The sequence below is a fragment of the Thunnus maccoyii genome, chromosome 6 (assembly GCF_910596095.1).
Source record: "Thunnus maccoyii chromosome 6, fThuMac1.1, whole genome shotgun sequence".
NCBI lineage: Eukaryota > Metazoa > Chordata > Actinopteri > Scombriformes > Scombridae > Thunnus > Thunnus maccoyii.
Genome location: NC_056538.1, coordinates 31,738,021 through 31,762,500, shown reverse-complemented (window position 1 = coordinate 31,762,500; position 24,480 = coordinate 31,738,021). Strand labels below are relative to the sequence as shown.

The following is a 24,480-nucleotide window of genomic DNA, read 5'->3' as shown; positions in this document are numbered from 1 at the left end:
GCTCATTGATTTATCTATTCTCATGCTTTCATCATCTCCCTGCTGTTTTGCATCCATCTCTGCCTCTCATTTATTCATTGTTATTCTCACCTCTTTAAATTAAGCGTTTTATTTGGCCCCGTCGACCGCAGCTGAGGCTACAGGTCGCGGGAATGCGTTTAATGGCGATTAGCTGGCGGGTAATTAGGGCCGTTAACGGTCAAATTAACCTGGTAGTGGCAGCGGAGGAGGAGGAGCGGTGAGGTGATACAGGCTTGGGGGGTCTCTGTGTAAGAAGGGCTTGTTTTTGTCTTGGTTGGAGGGTCTCCGGTGTGCGCGAGGAGACAGCGAGTAGCGGTGGTGGTGGTGGTGGTGGTGGTGGTGGCGTTGGCGGCGGCGGAGGGGGACAATGAGCGGGGCTGTTGTTTGGCGACGCTGAGCGCGGTGCACCCCCCCCCCCCCCCCCCCCCAAAAAAAAAAAAAAAAAAAAAAATCCGTTGATCCGGCTCCTTCTGGAAGCAACGGAGGGGAAATATTTGAAATGATATATATACATGTCCAGTTAAACAGCTCGGGTCAATCACATGGCAACATGGATCAATCACAGCAGAGCCCGGATCAATCACACAGACTGGCTCCGGTCTGGTTGGTGTTTTTGTGCGCCGTTTCTTCATGATGTGATGGAGCAACAGAAGGGGGGATAATATCAATATCATATTTTATAATGTTCATGCGGGGCTCAACAGGGAGCTGCGTGATATTTTTTAATCTCATGTGGAGTCTTTTTAATAATTCCTGCAGGGATGTATAGCTGCTATATGATATTTGCTCCATACTGTTACCCATATAGGGGCGTTTGTTGCTCTCGGGGAAGGGGAGGAGGGGGGGGGGGGGGGGGGGGGGGCGGACATATACGGTCAAATGTTAAATCTGCCTCTGTGCATCTGACACGTGTGTCTGTCATCTGTTCATGTGTGTGTGTGTGTTTGTCTGTAGGTGTGTATTCAGCGTGTGTGTGTGTGCAGTCTGGAGAATAATAGCAAAAATCCCGAAGGCGCATGAAGTTGTTTATGCGCCTCGACAACAATAACAACAACAACAGTGCAATAAAAACCCAAGAATATTATACAATGCGCGCGCAGAAAGAAAGAGAGAGAGAGACCGAAAGGGGGGCGGGGAGGGAGGTGGATGGATGGATAGGTTGGGGGGGTGGTGGAGGGGGGTGGATGGATGGGGGGGTGCGAGGGGTCTCAACCATTTTCGATGAAGCGCGTGTTAAAAAAAACAAAAACGCACGCACATGACGACAGACAGACTGAAATCAGATCATAATCACATCCAGGCATGTGTCAGATGTAAATGAGGTCAACGTGAGGAAGAGAAGCAGATATATATATATATATATATGTTACAATCAAACCGCCAATGTATTGTTATAGAGTCGATAGCCTGCGATGATGATGATGATTATTATTATTGATATTATTGTCTGCTGCGGTATTTTGTCTTCTACAAAGAGGTTGGAGGTTTGAAGGCAGGAGTCTTTTCTCTGTCAGCCTCTTTATCCCTCCACAATAGACAAGGGGGCTGCTTGTTGGGAATTTGGCGCTTCACTTGTTTTGCTCAATAAGGAATTCACTCTGAGCCCCTCTCACTGTTGTTGTTGTTGATGATGATGTCGAAGACCTCTACGAACCCCCCCCCCCCCCCCCCCCCCCCCCCCCTCACCCTTACACTCGCTGCTCTTTTATCACCACTGATTATTACTTATCATTATTCCTGTCGATTGGCTAATTAATTGATCGTTTAACGGTGTTTTGTTTTGGGTTTTTTTTTTTTTTTGGGGGGGGGGGGGGGGGGGGGAGTCCATGTGCCGAGTGTGTGTGAGTTGTCTGCCCATGGCGTCACACTCAGCCGCCTTTTGTTCCCTGTGTAAATCTGCTGGGAAAGAACTCGTTTAAATCGCTTCATTAACCCAAATTAATCGCCTCACAAACATTTTCATTATGAAAAGTCAACATTATTTTTTTTCTTATGATATTGTTGTGGTGACTTAAAGTGAGGCTGTCTAGTGAACAGTGAAGTCTGGTGACCTTCTTAATGCTTCATGTGTCTGAAATATTTCAACGTGGACTTTTATTATTGCTGCGATTTCTTCTTTTTTTTCTTTTTTTTTAAAAGAAATCCTTTATGATCATAATATCAGCGTATAATTTGAAATCTTTCTTTGTTTTTGGAAGGAGCGTGAAGGTAGAGCTCGAATAAAAACATGTCGCCATATTAGAAGCTTTTTTTTTTTTTTTTTTGCCCCCCAAAATGGAGGGGGAGGAGGCTCAGAGGAGCTCATTAGCAATGCAAATTAGTTTTTTTTTTCTTCAACGGGGGCTCGGGCACCTGCTGTCTCGAGCATGCGCGCGCTGCTGGATGGCTGAGTGGCTTCCTCCTCCCCCTCCACCTCCCACCCCTCAGCTTCGGGAGCGCGCCTCCCCCCCTCCTCTTCCTCCTTCTCATTAGAATTATGCTCTATTTCTACTGCGCGCTCCCGCTATTGGAGCTTTGACGGATAAAAAAAAAAAAAAAAAAAAATGAGAAGAAGATCTCCAGCGCCGTCTCTGTGCGTCTTGTTCACAACATCCTTTAGCATCACAAAAGGAGGAGGAGGACAGGAGAGGAGAAGAAGAAGAAAAGGAGGCGAGGAATGACAGGAGAGGAGCTTTTTTTTTAAAAAGGGTGAATGAAAAGTAAGACAGAAGGAGAAGAAGTCAAGAAGGGACCAAGATGGAAGAGTTGACAAACTGTAGTGGAGACAGAAGATGAGAGTGAAGGAGCAGTGCAGATGTATGATCAGCAAAATGGGATTAAAGTTAATTAAATGATTATTTTAAGGCTATATGTGATATTATTGGATGATTATTGCTGATGCATTAAGATGTAAAGCTGCAATTTAATGCTGCAGTTAATTTGGACTACTTTATGTAAATATGGATGTCTTAACCTATAACAATACATCATATTTTATCAGGTGGTCATAGGTTTTTGTATGTAAAGTTATAATCTGCAAAGTAACTATAGCTGTCAGATAAATGCATAAAACAGAAGAATGCTAGTAAAGTCCAAGTATTCACAGCTGCTCTTTGAAGACTTTTATTAATTTTATGAGATTTGCTTATAAACCAGATTTTGAACTGATGCCATGTGAGTCCATCACAAAAACTGACACCTTATTTCTATTTGGTGTAAAACATGTTTTTAGTGTTTACAGCACTTTTTATGCAGCAATATTCCTCCCAAATCCCAAATAAATCTAGTTGTACTTGTGTTACTGGACAGTTACATGTCTGAGTAACATCACTATTTATCCATATAACATATAAAACATCTATTATTGTTATTATCTGCTATTATAACAATGCTTTATGCTCATTATTATGTTTTATCACCTTCATCAATTGAGCCCAGTTAGTGTCAAAGAGAAGAAAGACAGAAGAGGAAGTATACAGCCAATGCTAAAATAACACAAAGGTTAATATGCAAAAGAGAAGAGATGGATGAATGGAGGAGATGAGAAGACGAGGGAGGGAAAGAAAGAAGTAGATGGAAGAAGGAAAGACAGCAGACATCAGAGACAGAAGAGACAAATGAAGGAGAAAGTGGAAAAAGTGTGAAGTGTTTGAATAATGAAAGATGAGAGGAGGGTAAAAGAAAAAAAGGACAGTACAAATTAAAAGATAAAAGAGACAAGAGGACAGAAAAGAAGATGTTAGAAGAAAAGAGCCTCGAAGAAGAGGAAAGCAGTTCAAATAAAATAAAAAGGAAAGACGGTGAGGAAAGGAAGAAAGTAGAGAAGTTGACAAGAAAGGAAAGCGGTAAGTGGACAAAATGGAGGATGAAAGGAAGGTGGACAAGTTAAAGGAGATAAGAAGAGACAAAAAGGAAACTGAGAAGAGTGATGTTAGCCCTAAGAGGAGAAGAAAAGAGAAGGAAGTGAAGAGGGAGAAGGTACAAGAACAAAATGAGAGGAGATGATGAGAGAGAGAGAGAGACATGAAGTAAAAAGAAGAGCTGATACAGAGGAGAAGGAAGTTGGACAAGTTTCGCAGGAGATGACAGGAAATGAAAAGAGGAGCAGGGGACAAGATGGAGGTTAAATGGACAAACTAGAAGAGAAAAGATGAAGGCAGAAGAGAGGAGAGGAGTGTAATGAAAGGAATATGGGGGCAAAGATAGAAGATAGGAGGAGAGTGGACAATTAAAATGAAGAAATGAGGAGAGACATTAAAGGAGAACAAAGATGGCGGCCAGAAGGAGAGTGAACAATAGAAAACTGGAGGCAAATTAGAAGAGAAACAAGATGAAGTTTAGTGAACAAATAAAGGGGGGAAGTTACGGGGGGCGGGCGGGGGGGGGGGGTGACGCCAACTAACCTCGGAAAAAAAAAAATCAGACGAGCCGACGGAGGGAAACGGTTGTACAGACATCAAACATGGCGTCCGCGGCGGGAGGACAAGGAGGAAATTGTTCAGTGATGTACAGTTCGTTTCCTCCGCTCCTTTCACATCACATGCACATCATGAGGCTTTTGAAATTCCGTGAAACACATAAAACCAGCGTGTAGAAACAATTCTCTCCATTCCCAGTAGTCCGCTCGGCACATGTGTGCACAGGAATGTAAAGTTTTTTTTTTCCCACCTCGTACGGCCGCATCAGGGCTACATTTGATTTTCTAGTTCTAGATGAGTGAAGATGGTGGCAAAAAATAGTCGAATGGATTTGGAAACCACATGAAATCATTAGAAAACTAGATATCTCGTTATCTAAAATGGATTTCGTCCATTTCTCTCCAAACTGAGATAACTAATCAGTCCGTTAACGGAGCATCCGCTGGTTTTTCTGTTCATTTATAAAGACCAAACCATTGGTTCCCACTGGTGGAAGTTGGTCAGCAGAGGTGGTAAGACATCCAGATACAAGTTATTTGGTAGATGGCAGATCAAAAATAGCCACACACCTAAAAAAAAATGGCGTTTGTTGAGTGAAACAGCACCTTTACTTTTCCCCTGAAGGTTAATAGCAAAGCATCCCATCAGTTTTTACCTTTATAGACAGTTTTTAGTTTGCTGTATTCTCAGTAGCTTGAGTTATGTAATCCATCCCAGTGAGCATCATTGTCTTCATTACTGTTGTAAAAATACACCTCAGCAACATTGTGGTGAATGCAGACTGATGGTAAAAGTCTGCAATCCGTTATCGAAACAACAGGAACATTATTTCTGACAGCAAACACAGACATGATGAGCTTCACTGTGATAGATTAATATAGATCCAGCCAGTTTCACTGCAAGCTGGTTTTCATACTGCTGGGAAATGAATGAAGGAACTCATGAATGAATGAATAGAAACCATAGAAACCATTAGAAAACCATCAACAGTAATGTTGGGTGATTTGTAACGAATGGGCTAAAAACACCTGAATCTATCTATTTTGTAAACTGAAACCTCAGACTTCCTGTGAGTGAAGCAGAGATATGTGGGAATCTGAGGAAACTTTGATATATTGATTATAGGCGACCATAAAATAAAAACCTGGAAGTTTGAACAGACACATGATGGACCTGCTGAAAGCTTCAAAGAGTGGAAGAGGACACATTTTTAGATGGTTTAGCATTTAGCGGTTAGCGTTTGGTGGCTACTGCATGAAAATACATCTGTCTGGAGATACTGGTCTGATTAGTGCTGACATCATCAGTTGATTAAGTGGTTATTGATCAATGGTTTAAGTCATTCAAGAAGCAAAATTGCAGAATCTTCACTGGTTCCAACGTCTTCAATTAGAGGATTTGCTTCTTTTCTCTGCATTGCATCTTTGGACTGTTGGTCACCATGGGTAGCGGACATTCACTACTTTCTGGCATTGCAGAAATATAAAATAATAACAGCTTAATTGTTGATGAGAATAATAATCTGCTGCAGCTCTACAGTTGGGTTTTTGTGCATTATGGTGGCTGTTTGTCACATCCAGTTGGTAACAGTCATGATCCGGTCCGTCCATGTTTTTTTTCTCCAACAACCGCAGCTTTCCCAGACAGACAGCGAGAGAGGAAAAGACAACGCTCGAGCACAACGAGATTCCACGGTGCACAGTTTAGATGCTGCACAGCAGATATGAAGAGATTATTTGACCGGAAAATAAAATATGAAAAAAAAAAAAAACCTCTGCTGGAAAGACTTAGGAGATAACATCAAATCAGTATTAAGCTACACAGACAGATAGTGTGGCCATGGATAAAATATTTAGCTGGCTTTCCAAATCAGCCTTTTCCCCCCCTCTCGCTCTGCATATGTGTATGTGTGTGTGTGTGTGTGTGTGTGTGTGTTTCCCCCCCAAATCCTAACCGGCATGCCTGTTCGCTGTGGAAAACAGGGTCAGGCTGGAGAAAAAAAAAGAGAAAGACAGAAAGAGAGAGCAAGCACATGATGGGCAGATAAAGGCTTGTCTGTGTCTGAGGGAGAAGAGAGAGAGGAGGATGAGAGGAGGAGGAGGAGGAGGAGGGCAGCATGATGAAGGGGCCTCTCTGTTGAAGGAGGGAATTGCGGCTCTATAGAAGGGCTCCCATGGCGGACAGAAACAAGGCATTTAGTCTGTGAGTCGGCCTCTGTAACGCCATAATAGGCTCTTATAATGATGCCACTATGGACACGGGGAAAGGGGGGAAAAAAAGAAAACACAGAATGTCCCTTTAAACCGCGGGCTTGTTGTGAGGAATGCCTATAGTGTCGGTGGAGGTGGTGAGCTGTTGGGTGATTGGTAGGGAACAAGAGAAAGTCAGAGCAGGGTGAGAGTTAAGAGCCTGAACGGACACGGATTTCTGTTTGAACCGGACACAAAAACCAAATCCTTGAAATCCTGAATGGGAACTGTCATCCAGAACTTGTTCAAATGTATGTGGAGTGTTTGTTTCAGATAATGGTGGATTAGTTTTTGGAGGTCTGTGTAGTTGGATTGTTGGAGGATGAACGTATGTAAAAATGCTCCCTGCAAGTCAAAATTTAGGGCTTCAACCTGCTCTGAACGCTTCGTCTGCAAAGTTACCTGAGAGGCTGAACTGATGGGCTGCATAAAGGGCCAGAATAAGATAAATAAGGAGTTTTGTTGAGCTGTAAATCATGCAAAGATATTCCAGTAGAGCCCCAGAAATGTGCATGATACGTCGTCCCCTTTAAGACTTGTATAAACTGGGTGGATGTTTAGGGTTTATGTTGGATAACAGATGGATGATCTGAAATTTCAACCCATAAATTATCAGCCAGTTAACTGGCCAGTATGTTTTGAAGGAAACATACCATCTGGGTTATGAGGAATCGTTGTTAATTAACATATCTGGCGAGTCACAAACTGTTCACTTCAAAGCGGGATTATACTTTTTTTTTATGGTTATGTGTAGACTTGGTTTAGCTTAGGGAAAGATCCTGTTTTTTATTAAATAAATATTGAACATTTAACCAAAAACCACAAGCACTTTGTTCCCTTGATCTCCCTGAAATCTTGGCAGCAATTACATTTCACTCAAGCAGTGACTGGTGAAACAAACGACTCGTATACAACTGTAAATTATGGGCAACAGGATCGGAAATGTGATCGGATGTCTTGAGTTGGATGTCTTGTTAAATGGTTTCATGAATGTGAATCAACAGTTTGAAATGTGGGACAGTTGCAGCAAAGTGGGCCGTATTTGGTCCATGATGCATCTCTGCTTCCAGTCGCCCACATTTGCAGCCATCCAGTCGATTACAAACTGTAAATTTGTTTTTAGATTTGGAGATTTTCTTGCCGCTTCATTCAGTTTTTAGTCGTCTTGATGGCAAACAACACTGGTGCTTCTCATCTTTATCCAGCTTAAGACAAATACAAATATTCACCTACTTGGGTTTTGCTTGGGTTGTCCATGGCATGATCTCACAATCTTCACAATATCTGCAAGGTCTTAGCAAGATACTGATGTCATCACAATGCCTCAAACAGATTTGGTATCACCACATGATTCTCCCTGCCTCAGCAGACATCTTGTACTTGCTGTAAATCTTTGGTTACTTTGGTAAATACAGTGGCTCTGTCTCAGAGAAGGTTCCCATTGGTTGCCTGTTGTTAGTGGCTGCAGGGCAGAGAGTCGACTAAAGTCTGGCCATCCAACACTTTTCTGGGTTTTGTGCAGGAGTTACTGTCACAAGTCCAACAGATAAACTGGTCCAGCTGGTATATCAGCTAATGTTAGCTTCTCACAGATAAAGTGGTATCGACATGAGCGGTTTATTGGCCGATATATAACAACAAAGGTCAGTAAAGGTTTGAGGTAATTTGGAAACTGTGTCTCCATTTGTCTCCATCACGGAGCACTGCCAAGTTTATTTTCTAAAAAGTAAAATATCTCTCTCAGTACATGGTTTTGTGGGGGAAAAGGATACTCAACAATTGATATTTATAACAGCCGTAATGTAGAATATCTTAATAATAATAATGTTGAATATCTTTGGGTTATTCCCACCAGTCCCTCATGCAGCAGTCACTGTTGACTTGTTGAGTTTGTGAATGACAGAGCAAGTGACCAATGACGTTACACCCGTCATTGGTCAGCCTGATGAAACAGTTTGGCTCCATCATTGTTTGTTCTTTCATTGAGGAAACCAAACTCACATTCTTGGTAACATTTCTGCAAATTTGGGAAGTTTACAGTCTGTGATTAATGTTGTTGTCCAGACAGATTCTGGTCTAAATCTTTCTTTCTTTTTTTGAATACTCATTTCGCTTGTGAGAGTTGTGCTCATGTATTTCTAAAGTCCTCTAAAGCTGCTCTACACAATGATGCAGCATCTAAGCTTCAAGTAGCCTAAAGTTACCTGATTGAAGTCATGATACTGACGGAATAATCTGCAGGCGTCAGTTTCTTATCTGAATATTTCCCTCACTTGATGCTTTAATGGAAATACACTGAAAACAGGAGGACTGACAGACTGTTTTTGGCAGGTAAAACTTTTGAGTGGGTGTTGAGAGTTCAGACTGCAGCCACGACTGATAGAGTTAAAAAAACAACAACCAGATTTGATGCGTTGAGCTGCTCTGTGTGTGTGTGTGTTAACGTATATATCTTCCTTCACATGTAAACCTGTGTGAGAGCTTTACGTGCAGTCTTTTCCTCTGATCCCTCTGATGGATTTAACAGGCTTAAATCAAGTGTCATGTAATTTGAAACTTCATTGCTCCCTCTAGGAAAATCCTCTTTTCTCTTGACCTGCTACACTCAGAGGTCAAAGGTCAGAGGTCAGCGGTTAGAGGTGAAGGTGAGTTGCAGAGCAGGACAACAGGCTTTAAGGTTTGGGGGTTTTAGGCTCAAGAGCGCGACAGCAGGGAGGCTGGCGGCATGATAAAGGCTCAATCTGTGATTTGCATAAAAATATTTAAGAGTGATGAAGGGATCAGAGAGAGAGAGATGATGGGCAGCTGGACTTAAACTGGTTGTGGTTCAAGGTTGGTGGTTTAATCCTAAAGCAACCTGTGCACGCCACTCTCAAGATGATTGACAGGACTTCTAGATCTCAACAGTAGACTAGTGGTTCCCCAACTTTTTCAAATAGCAGTGGAGCTGAAATGTCAATTAATTGATTGACAGAAAATTTGTCGGCAACTATTTTGATTTATCGTTTTAGTCATTTTGCAAACAAAAACTCCAAATTTCCTCCATTTCCAGGTGTTGAAATGTGAGTATTTGATGTTTTTTGTGATATATGATAGCAAATTGAATATCTTTGGGTTGACATAAAACACTTGAAATACTCCTATAGAGTAAAACAAACACACACCATGATCGCCTCAGACTTAATCAAACTGAACATTGCTGCGCCCTGCAAATGAACTCACATCAAAAACACTAAAAACACAACAAACAAAAGTAGGTTGGTTGTTTAAAGTTTCACACATTTGACTGGAAATGACTTAAACTGCAGCTCAGTGTCTTTTTCTCTTTCTATACATGTTCCGATCTGTTTTGGGTGTCAATAGTTGTGAAAGAACCAAAAAATCCTGCACACTGTCCATCACTTGAACTTACTTAACTAACCGCATGTCAGGAGGTCAAGTAGCTAGCACAGCAAGAGTGGCTAGATGCTAACCAGACAAGGAGCCTGGTTCACTGGTCCTGATGTGTCTCTGTTTGACGTTTGGTCTTTTCTTTTGGCTCATCTAAATAAAATAAAACTGCTAATACAGACAGGAGAGCTGTGTTGTGTTCACGGAGCTCTCTGCAAACTGCGATAATCACGGTAATGACGGTAATGGAAATGGTTGGATCTATTGTCACCATCAGACTGTTTAATCACGGTATAAAGTAAAAATGGTATACAAGCACATTTCTATTACGGACAAAACAATTAATCAATTAAGAAAATAGTCTGCAGAATTACTGATAATGAAAATAATCATCAGTCGCAGTCCTAAATGACAGCTCACTTTAATATTGTTCTCTCTACTTTACTGTGTGGAACTTCCTCCGTCCAGCAGTTTTCAACGTTGGCTCAAGTTCAGTGACAAATCTTCATCCATCACTTGTCCTGAAAGTCACTATTCTCGTGTCAGCAAACCAGTTTCATCACTATGACAACCAGCGAACCATGAGCTGTCATGTCACCAATGTTACCTGTGGCAATACTGCAGATGTAGAGATTTTATGGCTGCAAATATGGCGATTTTTGATATTGATTCAGTATTGATATGTTTGAAACCGTCACTCTGTTTCCTTCATGTGCTGCACCCACTTTGGGAAACACTGCAGCAGACAACAACTGTGGGTATGTCTGATCGGTATCAGCCTCAGATACTGGCTTTGTGAAGTTGATTGGGTTTAAGCCATGATGTGATTGATCCAAATCAAATACAGTCGCTTTATCAAGATCATTACAAAATACAGCATTTATACCATTTTCCTTAGGTAAAGTGGGTTGAGTGTAATCCCTGGTGTCTGACACATTGAAATATACATATTTTCAAAAAGTCAGATAGGTGAGAACAACTAAATCTGTGTCTTTAATGTATAAGTGGTAAGATGAGAGTATCTATAAGTCAAGTTTGTGGATGCACCTGTAACATATATGACCAAAAAATATATACTTTGGCCTATATTTCAGCCTACAGATCCATTATCTTTAGTATTTGTTCATGTAGTTGAAGAACATTATAACATATTGCTTGGATGACTTGACTTTTTATGCATTTGATGTGGTTTTAATCGTAGTCTGTTCATTCACCTGCGAAACAGGAATTCTTAAAAAAAATCTTGCTAAAAAATGCAAAGCTGCATCTTTCTTTCTTCGCCAGAATAATCAGGGACAAACACTTTGCTGTTAACCAGCACACAGAAATCTTGCTCACCATTTTTTTTTTTTTTTTTTGAGTAGAAGAAAATAAATGGACCCTAACAGCGTTGCACATGAAAGCCTTTTCAGAGCAGCCCCCCCCCCCCCCCCACCCAACCCAAACCCTCAGCTCCTGATGCAAAAACTACGACAGCAGGGATAATTAGGGAATTGTATTTTGAAAATATAGGTCTGCATGGTAATGAGGACACGACGTTGAATAAAAATAAAAAAAAAACCTTCAATTCAGCCCAAACTGCTTGAGAGCTGCGAGTGGCTTCAAGGCAGATACTGAGAGGAAAAAAAAACAGATCACACACATATTGTTAAGTCTCCACTGGGCCATGACATCTGCATTAATGGAATAACAGCAAACTTTTTTAAACCACTAAAAGAAGATCACAGAGAACAACGATGTCCGTGACTTACTGGGGGTTTTGAACAATATCTGCTGATATCTGCTGATTTTCCTGATTGATTGATCTGTCAATTAATAATTCAAGTCATCGAAATGTCACAGATTTGTTGAAAATGACCATCAGAAGCTTGTTTTACTCGTACAACTGTCAAAAACCCAAAGATATTCAGTTTACTATTATAAGAAAACCAGCAAATAATCACATCTGGGAAGCTGGAACCAGTGAATTTTTTGGTATTTTTGCTTAAAAACCAGTCAGCAATATAGTTATTAGGTTTTTGCCAACCAATATATTGAGTTACACATCAGTGATTGTAGTTTTTATTGTATATGCATCTATACTTATTCATCATTTCACTATAATTTGAATTTGTATTTGTATAGTTTCATTTAAAACAGGAGGAAATAGTGCATTTGTTGTTTGGGGACTATTTTCAGCAGCGGATGAATCCACGTTTGGTGCTCTAGTGAGTATTTCTGGCAGCAGGACGGTGTGTGTGCAGGATTGAGTCAAAATAAACTACAGTGTATGTTCATGGTGATGAAGGAAGGTGTCACCCAGTGCAGTGGTGTGGCTCATTGATGAGTTTTTGGACAACAGAGGTCAACAGCACAGAGGGATAAGATATATCAGGCTTTGAATACACACAATACTTGTTGGTTTTAGGTCTGCACATGAGATTTGTTAACTAGAAGAAAAATATCCTCATTGAATATGTAAAAATAAAGTCGGGAGGGGGCATAAAAGAGCAACAAAGACATAAATTAAGGGAAAAATGACAGTTAGCAACAGAGAAACAAAGAATAAAGACTACAGATGGAGACAGACAGAGGGAAGTGTCGTCCTATGGGCTGAATCCAGTTTAAATTGGCTGCTCTGCTCGCTCTGGATTAGACCTGGGCTTAATACCTTTACACTAAAAGGCCTGTCCGTTCCCTGCGAGGGCAATCTGCTGCAGGAACACACCAGTCTCTAATCCAGAGCAACAACAACAACAGTTTATCTGGCTGAAGCTCGTCAGGGCAGATCACACACTACGCCAGCCTCTCTCATCCATCCATCCATCCATCCAACCTCCCCCCATCCAATGTTTTCACAGTTCGGACGCCTCAGATGTGACGAAATCAGTGCATGAAAACAAAAAAATGTGTGCAAAAAGTGAGAGGAATGTGTTTCACGGGCGGTAACGGATTAGAAAGAAGAAGAAGAAGCACATGTAGAGAATATTTAGTCTCAGTTTGTATCATGTAACCAGACTAGGAAACATTCCCGGCTGCCATCTTTGTTTGGGTCAAAAAAAGGAAGCAACTGCTCTGTAACAGGAGCGGGACAATAAGACGAGTCGATTAATCACTTAACGAGTGATAAATGGAATAATCAACTAATTTGATTCTTAAAATTGGAGAATTTTTTGTTTTTCACAGTTTTATATCTTTGCAAATTGCATATTATGGGATGGTGGACTGCTGGTCAGACAAACCAAGCAATTTGTAGACATTAGCTTGGACTCTGGGAACTGATAATGGGACGATTTACCAACTGCAACTAACAATTACTTCCATTATTGATCAATCATTTGAATAGTTGCTCAGTTAAATGTTTAGCCAACAAAGCGCCAGTAAAACACGTCCAAACAGTCCAAAACTCAAAGATGTTTAAATTCAACGATTAAAAAAACCGAGAAAAGCTGCAAATTCTCACAACTGATCAAGTAATTGATTAACCAACAGTTGTTGAAGCATTACTGGAACCAGATCCTGTCGGCCATCTTTGCTCAATAAATGACTTTAATGATTAAACAATTATCAAAACTGTAAGCAGATTATTTTCTGTTGATGGAATTAATCCAAAAAATAAGCAACCTGATTATTAGATAATGAAAATAATAGTTGCAGCCTTGCAGGTGAATATTAGTCTTCAATCAATATCTGCTTGAAACTGATTTATAAGCTAAACTGAAGGTAACCAGGAAGTATTTCCAGTAAAAAATACACTTCTACACCGAACGAACGCACATTTTTCCACCCAAAATTTCCTCTTACCTGTTTCCAGCAGAATAAAATCAGCTTCTGTGTTCACTGAGAACCTGTTCACTCACTTCCTGGATCAATCAGAGCAGCCAATCAAGAGCCTGTTTGATTTGATTGGCTCACTGTTAGAAAGAGAGAGAAAGTACCTGAAAGGACACATTTAACAGCAGTCACGAAGAACAAAGCTGTAATCAGACATAATCAGGTAATCAATCAGAGAGATATCATCTCTGTTCATCCTGTAAGCTTCCATTTTACCTTCATCTGGCAGTTTGGATGCTTCATCTTCTTCACTAAGGAGTCTGTTTGCTTGCCATCCTGTCAGGAATCACTTCCTCTTTGCACCATCTTGTTAATGATAATGTTGCCTGTTAGATGAGCTGCAGGCCAACAAGCCTACAAAAAAAAAACTCCTCCAACAAATACACACATACCCCGCTAAAGGCAGAAGGACTTGTTAAAATGCTGATTTAATGGGATCGTTTAATAGATCGTAATGTTATCACATTTACAAAATGAGCAGTTTGCTATAAAAGCAGCGATAGAGGAACGTATTTCTAGACAGCGTCAGCGACAGACAGCTGCTGTATGTGTGTGTTACACCTCTGCATGTGAGGCTCAGTCCTCTAAACTGAAACCGTGCAGCAGGTGGAGAATCTCCCCTCGTCTGACCTACAGTCAGTTTGTCCGTCTGACAGCAGGATTTGTCCAAAAAAAAACAACCAACGTTTAAACAGATCTCTGTGAAATTTAGCAGACAGTTTGTCCTCATGCCAAAGAACAATTGATTAGATTTTTTTATAGCGATTTGAATCTGGGGGGTTTTGTTGTTGTGTAGCTATGAAAGTAAAGGAGGCTTCGGGGTTTCTTCAGGAATGTTTTTCAGCATCAATAGACTCGTCTATAGGTTTGATATCTCTGTCGTTTCATTATTTATTTGTCGCCACCTGAGCTGAACTCCTCTCTGATGTTATAGCCGTCGGATTTCAGTCTTGAACCACCTCGATGTTGTTGTTGCCAGAGTCGGGGACAGTTTGTGTAATATCTCTCCGGTCCAATCGGAAAGGAATCTGGATTAAATCAAAGCACAGCAGCTGATCCTCACTCTATAGTTTGTTTTTGTTTTTTATCAGAAACCTAATCGCTTACTGCAGCAATCAGCCATTCAGTGAGCTACACAGAAATATGATCATATTGCATCAAAAAGCACATGACTATCTGCCATACAACATACATTACTATACTAATTTATAGGATAATCCCAAAGCACTGAGCGATATAAAAACATCCACTGGATTTAAAAATGAATGAAAGACAGAAAAAAAAGCACAGACTGATCCTAAAGGTCAGCAGGGCCTCGAATTTAAGGTTTTAAGTTTTTAAAGTGCTCTCGGACTGCCAGAAATATACATAAGTAGACATTTTCAATCAGTTATCAATCTCTGAATTGTGTCTGGAAATTTGAAATAAACACGACAGACACGACGCTGGAAATCAGCATAAAAGAAAATCAACTTTTGAGAGAAACCCGGTCAAGGTTTCAAAATAAAATTCAAAACGTCAGATAAAAATGTAACAGATAATAAAAGTCAGCTTGTATTCGTGTTCGTCTGTTTGTGTCGAGGACTTTCTGTGTAAAGAATCAACAGATGAAGCTTCGTTAGAAAACCCGGTGAGCTCTTTGTTTGAAGCACGCCGAGGCCTTTAACCCTCCTGTCGTCCTCGGGTCAAATTTGACCCGATTTCAAATGTTTTTTTTTTTATCACAAATATGGATTTCTTTCATCTAATTGCCTGAAAAATCACATGGATGGTTCCATACCACACACTTTGCAAGTAAAAGTAATCACTACTTTCATTGAATTTTAGGTGTTTTATTAAAATTTATAGCATCTGTGGACTTTTCTCCTCTAGGGTCAAAATTGACCCGGGAGGACAAAAGTTGCACAGTCGACAGGAGGGTTAAGATAAGCTTTAGACACACCGAGCCGACTTTAAATAACAGGCACAGAACATACAGATATTCATATTGTAACGAATAATTACATTTTAAATGCATTCTGTTTTGGAAATATTTTTTATTTTCTGCACATTTTCAGCTCAGTTTCCTCTGATGTTTGACGATTAGAGTCGTCTTTTTTCATCCTATTTAGTGTGTCCTGTGTTCCTGGGAAACATATGTCATCTTCTCTCCTCACAGCGTCTCTCTCTCTCTCTCTGTGTTGTGTGTGAATCTTTCTCCTGGTCACAAGATCGATCGTTGTCCAGGTGCTGTGACCAACCCGATTACCGCCGCTCGTTTTATAAACCCGCGCAAATGAATACGACTCACTCCCGTCTCGGTTTTCGGACACGGGGTTTTTTTTTTTTTTTCTTTCTCCGCTCCGCTTAAGCCTCCGTCTTGAGAGGTCACAGGTTCAATTCCCATAGCAGCTACTACTGTGCTCTCTCGCTCGCCGCTGTTGTGTCCCGGAGCGAACGGGGGGGCTGAACAGTCTAACAGGCTCTTTATCACTGTAACTCCGTCAGCTTCGTGACTGAAATGTTAAAACGGGAGAACTGCTCTGACTGGAGTGGAGCTTTTTTTTTTTTTTTTTTTTTTCCTGCAGGCCAGATTTCATTTAACGTGACTGATGGTTTTTATTACAAAATGCTGCAGACTCCAAGGGTTCACGCTTCCATATTTCAAAAGTATAACTGCATATATCACTGAAATGTCACCTTCAGTGGTATTTTCATACATTAAGGCTTTTTTTTTTTCCTGTGTCATTATCGCTACGACGCGGAAAATCTTTTTTAGAATCAAAGGCTTGAAAATCATCCAAGTGCCCTTTACAGACAAAGTTTTCAAATGAACATTTAACCCCCCCCCCCCCCAACAAGCAGCTGAACAAACACACACAGGTTGGGAGGCGGATTTCTTACAATATATATTTGGGACGACATCCAGTTAAATCCTCACTTCACCTTGACAAACTGTATGTTGTTTGAAAGCAAAGAGCCTCACAGATTCAGCTGTGTAAACCAGTTTAAGCTCCTGATATCACAGTTGCTTATTTTTTCAGCTGAAGTGTATAAAAAAAAAAACTGAAGAAAAACTAATTTACCATGTTTGTACCTCAGTAAATTTGGTTCATTATCTCTTTGAGATTAACTCAACTGACTTTCTGCGACTAGTAACTTCTAAACAGTTACCTTTTATGAAGAGAGCTGATCATTACTGCAATAAAAAAGGCTTCATTTTATTTATTTCATGTTCAGGCTTGTGGACATGCTTCTTCCTGGGCTCAATATTTAAATATTCTCTGTTCAGATAAAGTAAAATATGCTTTAAGAAAACAGCCCTGATAGCAAAACACTCCAACAGGATTGATTTTTTTTTTAGAACAAGCTACCCTAAAAAGCTTTACATCAAAGAAAAAGAAAACTGATTGATAATGTTTTCAGCTCTTTAATATTCCAACTCATTGTATCACATCTTTCATCCCAGTGTTTCAGTGCTGTACATTTTTTTTTATTTTTTTATCCAGTGTGGGAGTTTAACATATTGCAGCAAATCCATTCTAAATATCTACCACGGTCTTAAGATATTAACATAATGCAAAAGCCTCCACACGTCAGCAGTCTGTAAGTAGGCAAGGTGAGCTTGTTTTTCTATAGAAAACCTGATGGTTCAGTGTTTCGGTACATTATGATTATGATGCTGTCTGTTGGAGCTTTGTGTGACAGCTGTCCCACCAACTCCTCTTCCTCCTAGAAATTCATATACAACTAAACTGCAACAGAGAAAACGTTTTGCGAGAAACATTATGCTGTCTGAATTGTTTTCTCTCAACATAATGAGAAAATTCACAGACAACGTACCTGCTTCTTTTCCCCCCCCCCCATATAATAGATGTTGCAGAACAAAATCCACAAGTAGAAACTACAGTTATTGTACTTTTTTATGGTTGTGATCAAACTTTGGCAGCACTTTGTGAAGGTTAAGAGAAGATTGTAGTCTTGGTTTAGTGCAGAAAAGAGTCTGCAGTGACTTGTCATTAACCTGAACCAAAGTGGTTTTGTTGCCTAAACCTGAACACATGCAGGACTCAGGATGCAAAAAACGTTACCTGTGAACATCCAGGCAGCCATTATGTTTGTCAATGCAGCATAATTAGGACAAAACAGTTTAGTTGTATATGAATGTAATTTCTAGGAGTCTGATCAGCTGATGTCAGTCTGGAGAAATGAATGAAACTGTCTCCTGATTGTGAGCAGCTGTAGATGTTACTTGTAGTTGTTTTCGGTTTGTCGCTCCTCAGGCTGCACTCAAACAGAGGGACATGAACATGAGGAACATAATTAACTGTAACTTTGTTATAAAGGATGTTTTTTTACAACAACAACAACCTCCTAGAAGGAGGAACATCAGTAGGTGAAGCCAAAGAGAAATCTTCAGAGGTCAGCTGCAGAGGACGAGGGCTTTGAAACAACCTCATGAATGAAATGTTGTTGTATATAAAACAAGCGCGCCTGCTTACAGAGAGCTGATGTGTGAAGGCTTTAACAAAATGTGAATGGATTTGCTGCACTTCTTTAAATGCTAAACTGACAACTTGCATTTGTCTATATTTACTAAGAGTTTAAATGTTGACAACTACCAAAAAAATCTCCTATAGTGAGGTCTTTTTAAATCCAGTCACCCCCTTTTTATTTAACTTAAACTGTCTCTTGTAGGAAAAATGTACGATTGTAGTTCCAAATGTGTCTTCTCTTTAACTGGTGTCTCAAGTTAAACTGCAGGGAACGCTATCATTTACCCTCCATTGCTTCTCAGACATGAGCCACTCGCATCTTAAACAGCCCATCAGGTTTTATTTAGCAGCACTTCATGCAAAAATCCTCTGGCAGGTAACGCTGGGTAAAAACTTTTATGAATTATTGTCTCAAAATTGAGAATTTACACCTTCAGATTACAAAATTTTGCACTCAAATGACCTATTTGTGTTGTTGTTTCTCCTACTCAGCCCCTGAAACAAACACATCTGCACCACAAAAGGGTTAAAAATGAGGAAACCTGAGCTGTGTGTGTTTGCGTGTGAACGCAGCAGTCAAGGTTTTTTTTTTTGAGTCCATGTTGTTGATAGCAGTGAAGGTGTGAAGATGAGGGCTATTATCGCAGTGTGAAGTGAGAAACAGTGATTGGCCACTCTCGCCGCTTCCCCGTTGACCCCCATTACAGCTGCATTAACGGGCGTCCTGAGGGGATTAGACTGTCATCAGAGAGAGTGAAAACACATGCAGCTGGAAAACGCACTGAAGAGGCACTGAAGGTCCTCACGTAATGACAACTAATGAAAGTTATCTGCTGTTTGCCTCCAAAACTTTGAAAGTTTCTAATTTGAACAGAGACAGGTGATTGACCAGATGTGATTATCTGGTTAATGTGGAGAAACGTTAGATTGTGACGGAAAGATTTGTCCTGATTCTCCTTGAGTTTTAGATGTGAAGCGCTGGGAATGAAGTGAACAACAGCAGCAGCAGTTTAAACCTTCAGTACTAGACCATAGATTGTAAAAAATATGGACGTAGTGACCGTGACGTCACCCATTGGTTTGCGATTCGACCATCGCCATCTTGGATTTTGTTGTCACCATGTTTGATTTTTGGAGCCAGAAGGGACCATATTTGGACGAGAGGGTGGAGCTGCACTGCATAGCGCTAGCTGCTAGCTTGGTTAGCACGGTGCATTTACAATCTATGGTTAACAGTGATAATGCTAATGCTAATTTTCGCTAGCAAAAAACTCATTGATGAGTCTTTTATTACAACCAAACGCTAAACAAGATTTTATTTAGGTGATCACAATGTTACAACTAACAGTAGCAGCTACGCCCATATGCAATGGTTACATTACGTAAGCAACGTTGTCGCCATGGTAGCGATTTGTCAATCACAACGTAGCTATGTCCTAAAGCATACGCTGCTTAATCGTCTATTTTACTCTAAATTGGACCATAATTTACAAAATGAACATCATGCTGTATTGAAGAAGACTTGAAACTAGCGATTGAGACCATAAACTCATTAGGAAACAGTTTACTGAGGTAATAAATCAAGAGAGAAGTAGGGTCATTTTCTCATAGACTTCCATACAATCGGACTTCTTTTTGCCGCCAGTGGAGTCGCCCCCTGTTGGCCATTAGAGAGAATGCAGATTTTTGGCACTTCCGCATTGGGTTCATTTTTCAGCCCTTGTACTAGACACAAGCATGTTGCCACCTACAGGGGAAGAAGATAACTGCTGTAATTTAAATTCTTGCCCCAAACGCAGGCTATGACAGTTCCAGCTCCAGTTATTGATGGTAGCGTATCGCTGCCACCATGACAAAAACATTTTTCACCTGGTTTTTTGTTATAACAAGAAACTTTTAACACAATCCTTTCCATGTTATTAACCCTTTCATGCACAGTGGTCACAATGGACAATTTTCTTATATATGCATGGGGTTTTAATGGTATTGTTGCACATCAACCAACACAGTGGACTCTAGTGTGTCGTCCCATACGCTGCCATCCATTGGCCAGACTTTGTAAGTGCAACACAAATTTCTCAAAACCAAGATGGCCGCCTGCCGGCCGGAAATACCCGACAGCTCAGGAATATCTTGCCAATCCTTCTATAGTAATAGACCCTTGTAGGTAAATAAAATGTTGTAACATCAAGTAACAACTAAGGAGTGATACAATTGTTAACATTTCCAAGTATTGATTTTATGTTGGGAGAAAATGACAATTAATCATCCGTCCACTAAGTTGGACAAACTCCTTGAAAAATGTGTGTTCAAATATTTTTTTTTATGGCTTAAGAGGAAAAAAAATCCTGACTGAGATTATCATAATTCATGCATGAAAGGGTTAATGTATCCTTTTCATGTTATAACAACATATCACTTCATCTTATTATTGTTATTTCACAAAATGAATGTATCTCATTGAAACAAACATTTCTTGTTAAAACATTATAAGTTGGTTGTTATAACAAGAAACTTCCATACGTTGTTAGATCTAGTCAGTGCCTAAAGAGATGACTTTAAATGACTGGTTTATAGTGTTTAAGAATAGTTTGACGTCAGTTTGTGGTTGTAACTTCTCTGCAGTCTGAATGATGATACTGGATGATTCTGCAAAATCCTGGAGTTCATGTCCTGTGTGTGTTTGTGTCAGAACAGACTGACTGAGCTTTTTCCTCACAGCATCCATGTGTCTGAATTTAACAAATAGTTAAATGTTCAGCAGTGGAAACGGCATCATTTAAACTTCTAGATGCTACTTTCTGTTAGTTCCAATTTCAGTCTGACTTTGGACGGAATAGTTTGAATCTCTCTCGTTATGTGTAATTATCTCTCCCTTCACACAGCGGTTACTGTCCATGTCTTGCAGTCTTTTTTCGTCGTGCACATGCGCACTTGTAAAAGAGCCAATTAGTTCCTCTTACACATGAAGTCCAAGAAGTCAGTGCTCTCAAAAATCAAACTAGGGAAATCAGGTTTCTCCAACCTGATTACCGTAACCAGGTTTTTGTGCACATGACATTTAAGAAATCAGCTTACTGGAGAAAGCTGACTGTAACTCAGTCACTAATGTGCAAGTTAATGCACTGCTTGTATAGCAGGACCTCCACGGAAAATGACTGACATCCTGTTGCTTCTTGCTCCTTTATAGATGCATGTCTCATATATATCCAGACTGACCAAACATCAACAGACATTTATATATAACATTCATTGTTGCTCAAATATTCAGGATGAAAGGCAGAAATTAGTATCTAACAGACGGGTTATGACAGCTTCCTCTCGATGTTCCGGTTGATAAACCCGGCATCTTACAGGTTAAACTGGTAAAGTATGAATTCTCTCTCACACACGTAGCTGCAGCTGTAACACTCATTAACTGCAGATGGCGCAGGTTGGTTGGATAGAAACTGCAGATCTGCATCTGGATGATTTTGGCTGAACCTGGTTTCAATTGTTTCACATCAATGACACAGTTTCAATGATCTAGTTTTTTCCCTTTCGGCTTTATAATGAGGTTATGGGAGTGGTTGATCGCTCTCCTGTTATAATGATTTAAAAAATGAATGAAACATTAATTTTGGACTGAAGAGACGGTCAGACACACACAGACAGACAGACAGACAGACAGAAAGGTCATAAACTGACAAAAAAAAAAAAGAGAGATAAAGACTGACAGACTGGTAGGAAGAAACAGATCGAGACAGAGATGGAGAGACACAGATGGGGGAGATAGAGGAAGATAGATGGAGGAGGAAGATGTGCGAGACAGAAGATATAGAGAGAGGTAGTAAACAGCGTGAGAGACATTAACACATAAAAGAGGGCAAGACAGACAGTAATTACGAAAAGGAGAGAAGAGATGTAAGGAGCGACAGAAAAAGGGGGGAAGTGAAGAGCAGAGTAAATGCGACACAGAGTCAGAAGGAAGGAAGGTGAAGGAGATAATTAAAGCGAAAAGGGAGAGACAGAAAGAGGGAGGTAAACAACTCTGAAGGAAAGAGATGCAGACACATGCAAAAAAAAGGCAAAGAGGAAAGGAAAAGGGAGAGAGACAGAGGGATGAAAAGAAGACGACGGAAGGAGAGAGAGAAGAAGAAATAGGGAATGAGAAAGAAAAAAGGTAAAGGTGGCAGATAAAGAGAGGAGAAAAGAGCAAGAGAAAGACAGATGGAAAGAAGAGAGAGAGACGAAGGAGGAGAAACCAGACAGTGACACAGTCAGACAGACGGATAGAGGTGAAGAATGAAAGTCAGAGACATACAAACAGAAACAGAGAGGCGATTTGCAACGAGCCCATGTCTGCACCACTCCTCCTCCTCCTCCTCTTCCTCCCTCCATCCTCTCCCTCCCTCCCCTCCCTCCATTTTGTCGTCCTCTTCTTCTGTCTGATGCTGTTCCAACACCTCGGGGGCTTCAAGCCTCTCACATCCACCATCCAACTCGTTAATGCTCATCTACTGCTGCAGCGTAATCACCTGCCAAGGAGACACACACACACAAAAAAAAAATCTACCCAAGATAATAAAGAGAAACTGAAACAAAGACGACCACGGGGGAAAAAGCTGTCTCGTGTGGCTGAACGTGTCATTCATACCGTTATATTTGTTTAAAACTGTCATGCTGAGGATTTTTATTCATCAGTGATTCATTGTTGAATTTATATACATATATATAATCCTGGTTTATTGACTGAAAAGCAACAAGTCCGCAGTCGAGATGAAGGGTGACACATTGCTTCTTGTGCCACCAGTCTTGGATTTAACAGGCAGGTTAATGGGAAGTTTGTGATCCTTTAAATCCGAGTCCGAGTTCCAGCGAGTCCGCTCGGCGTGGGTTAAGAACACATCCATGAAAACGAGTCCCGTCTCACGGAACATTTCTCTCCCCTCCCCTTAGACTTTACGTGATGACAGTGACCGTTTCAGACACATCATTATACGTAAGAAGGTCCAGAGGGTAAACATCTGGATTCAGCCTCTCGCTCTTTTGCATTGGAAGAACATTTCCCTCAATCTGGTTTGTGCCATAAAGCTGAATAGATTTACCTGCAAATGCAACCGGGTGCAAATAAAAGAATACAAAGCTGATACAGAGGCTAATTTATCTAATCTGATCAGGTAAAATCTGTGAATTTGTTATATATAACGCCTTTAAATCCTCCAGTTTCCACTCAGCTCACTTGTTGATGCTTTAAACTACAAATTGTGAATTGTGTTGAGTTTGAAGCATAAAATATGTCTCACAGCGGAAACACGTGCAGATAAATAAGAGCCGAAAATCTCAGAAACAAGAGCAACGATGCAATTAAACAGAAAGGAAGAGGAAAATAAAGTTAAATAGAATAAGTCAGAGTCAAGTGCACCAAGAAATGACGCCATTTTTAACTGTAATTTTAGAGAATGTCAGATATTTTAAGATGTTTCAGTGTCTTGCAGATATCCTGGATAACATAGAAAAGAATAAAAATGAAATAAAATAGAGCTGAGAAGAATAGTGCATCAGATTGTTACTGTTGCATCCGCAGTATTTCGATAAATACGACAATCAACAGCTGAATTATTGATAAGCAGCAGAATATTAGATTAAGAGCTTCATAATCTCTGTCCAAATTTCAGCTGCTAATGTGATTCTCCAAACAGTCTGAGCAAATGTGTCACCGGACAAAATGAAAGCTGTTCATCGCCTGTTGTAACTGCAAACAGAAACTAATTAGTCGAATATGCAGAGTCGAAGAGTCCGCCCGAGATAAATCACTCACTGATGAGCTCCTATAAACTCTAGAAGATAAATCATTGTGTTCCAGCAGAAACCGAAGGGACTCTTGTAGAAGGCTGAAAGTATGTGGTGTGCACGTTGTTGCTGCTAGCCTCTACACCGATGTCAATGAGACTAATCTGTGTGCTTGTGTTTTGCAGCAGCTGATTAACACTGTGATTCTAACACTGGCTGATAGTAAAAGTGTGTAGCTGTTTCTGTGTGTGTGTGTGTGTGCGTCTGTGCGAGGTGTAGGTGTCCGTTTCTATCTTTAGGCTACTAGCAAGGGCAGAGTAAATGAGCTATGTGCGTCAGCGCTAACAGGCTACCGGTGATTTA

General features: G+C 40.4%; 1 protein-coding gene across 4 annotated transcripts in view; it reads left to right on the top strand.

Moving 5' to 3' along the window:
• Nucleotides 1-24,480, top strand: part of si:ch211-137a8.4 (neurofilament heavy polypeptide) — a 51,720-nt gene that overhangs the window by 120 nt on the left and 27,120 nt on the right. Inside the window, exon 1 of one of the 4 annotated variants that reach the window (XM_042413205.1) lies at nt 22,072-22,171. The exons of the other annotated variants lie outside the window; for them this stretch is intronic. The gene's annotated coding sequence lies outside the window, so the exon portion shown is untranslated. Of the gene's footprint in view, nt 1-22,071; nt 22,172-24,480 lie in introns of those variants that run through there. 4 annotated transcript variants of the gene reach the window in all.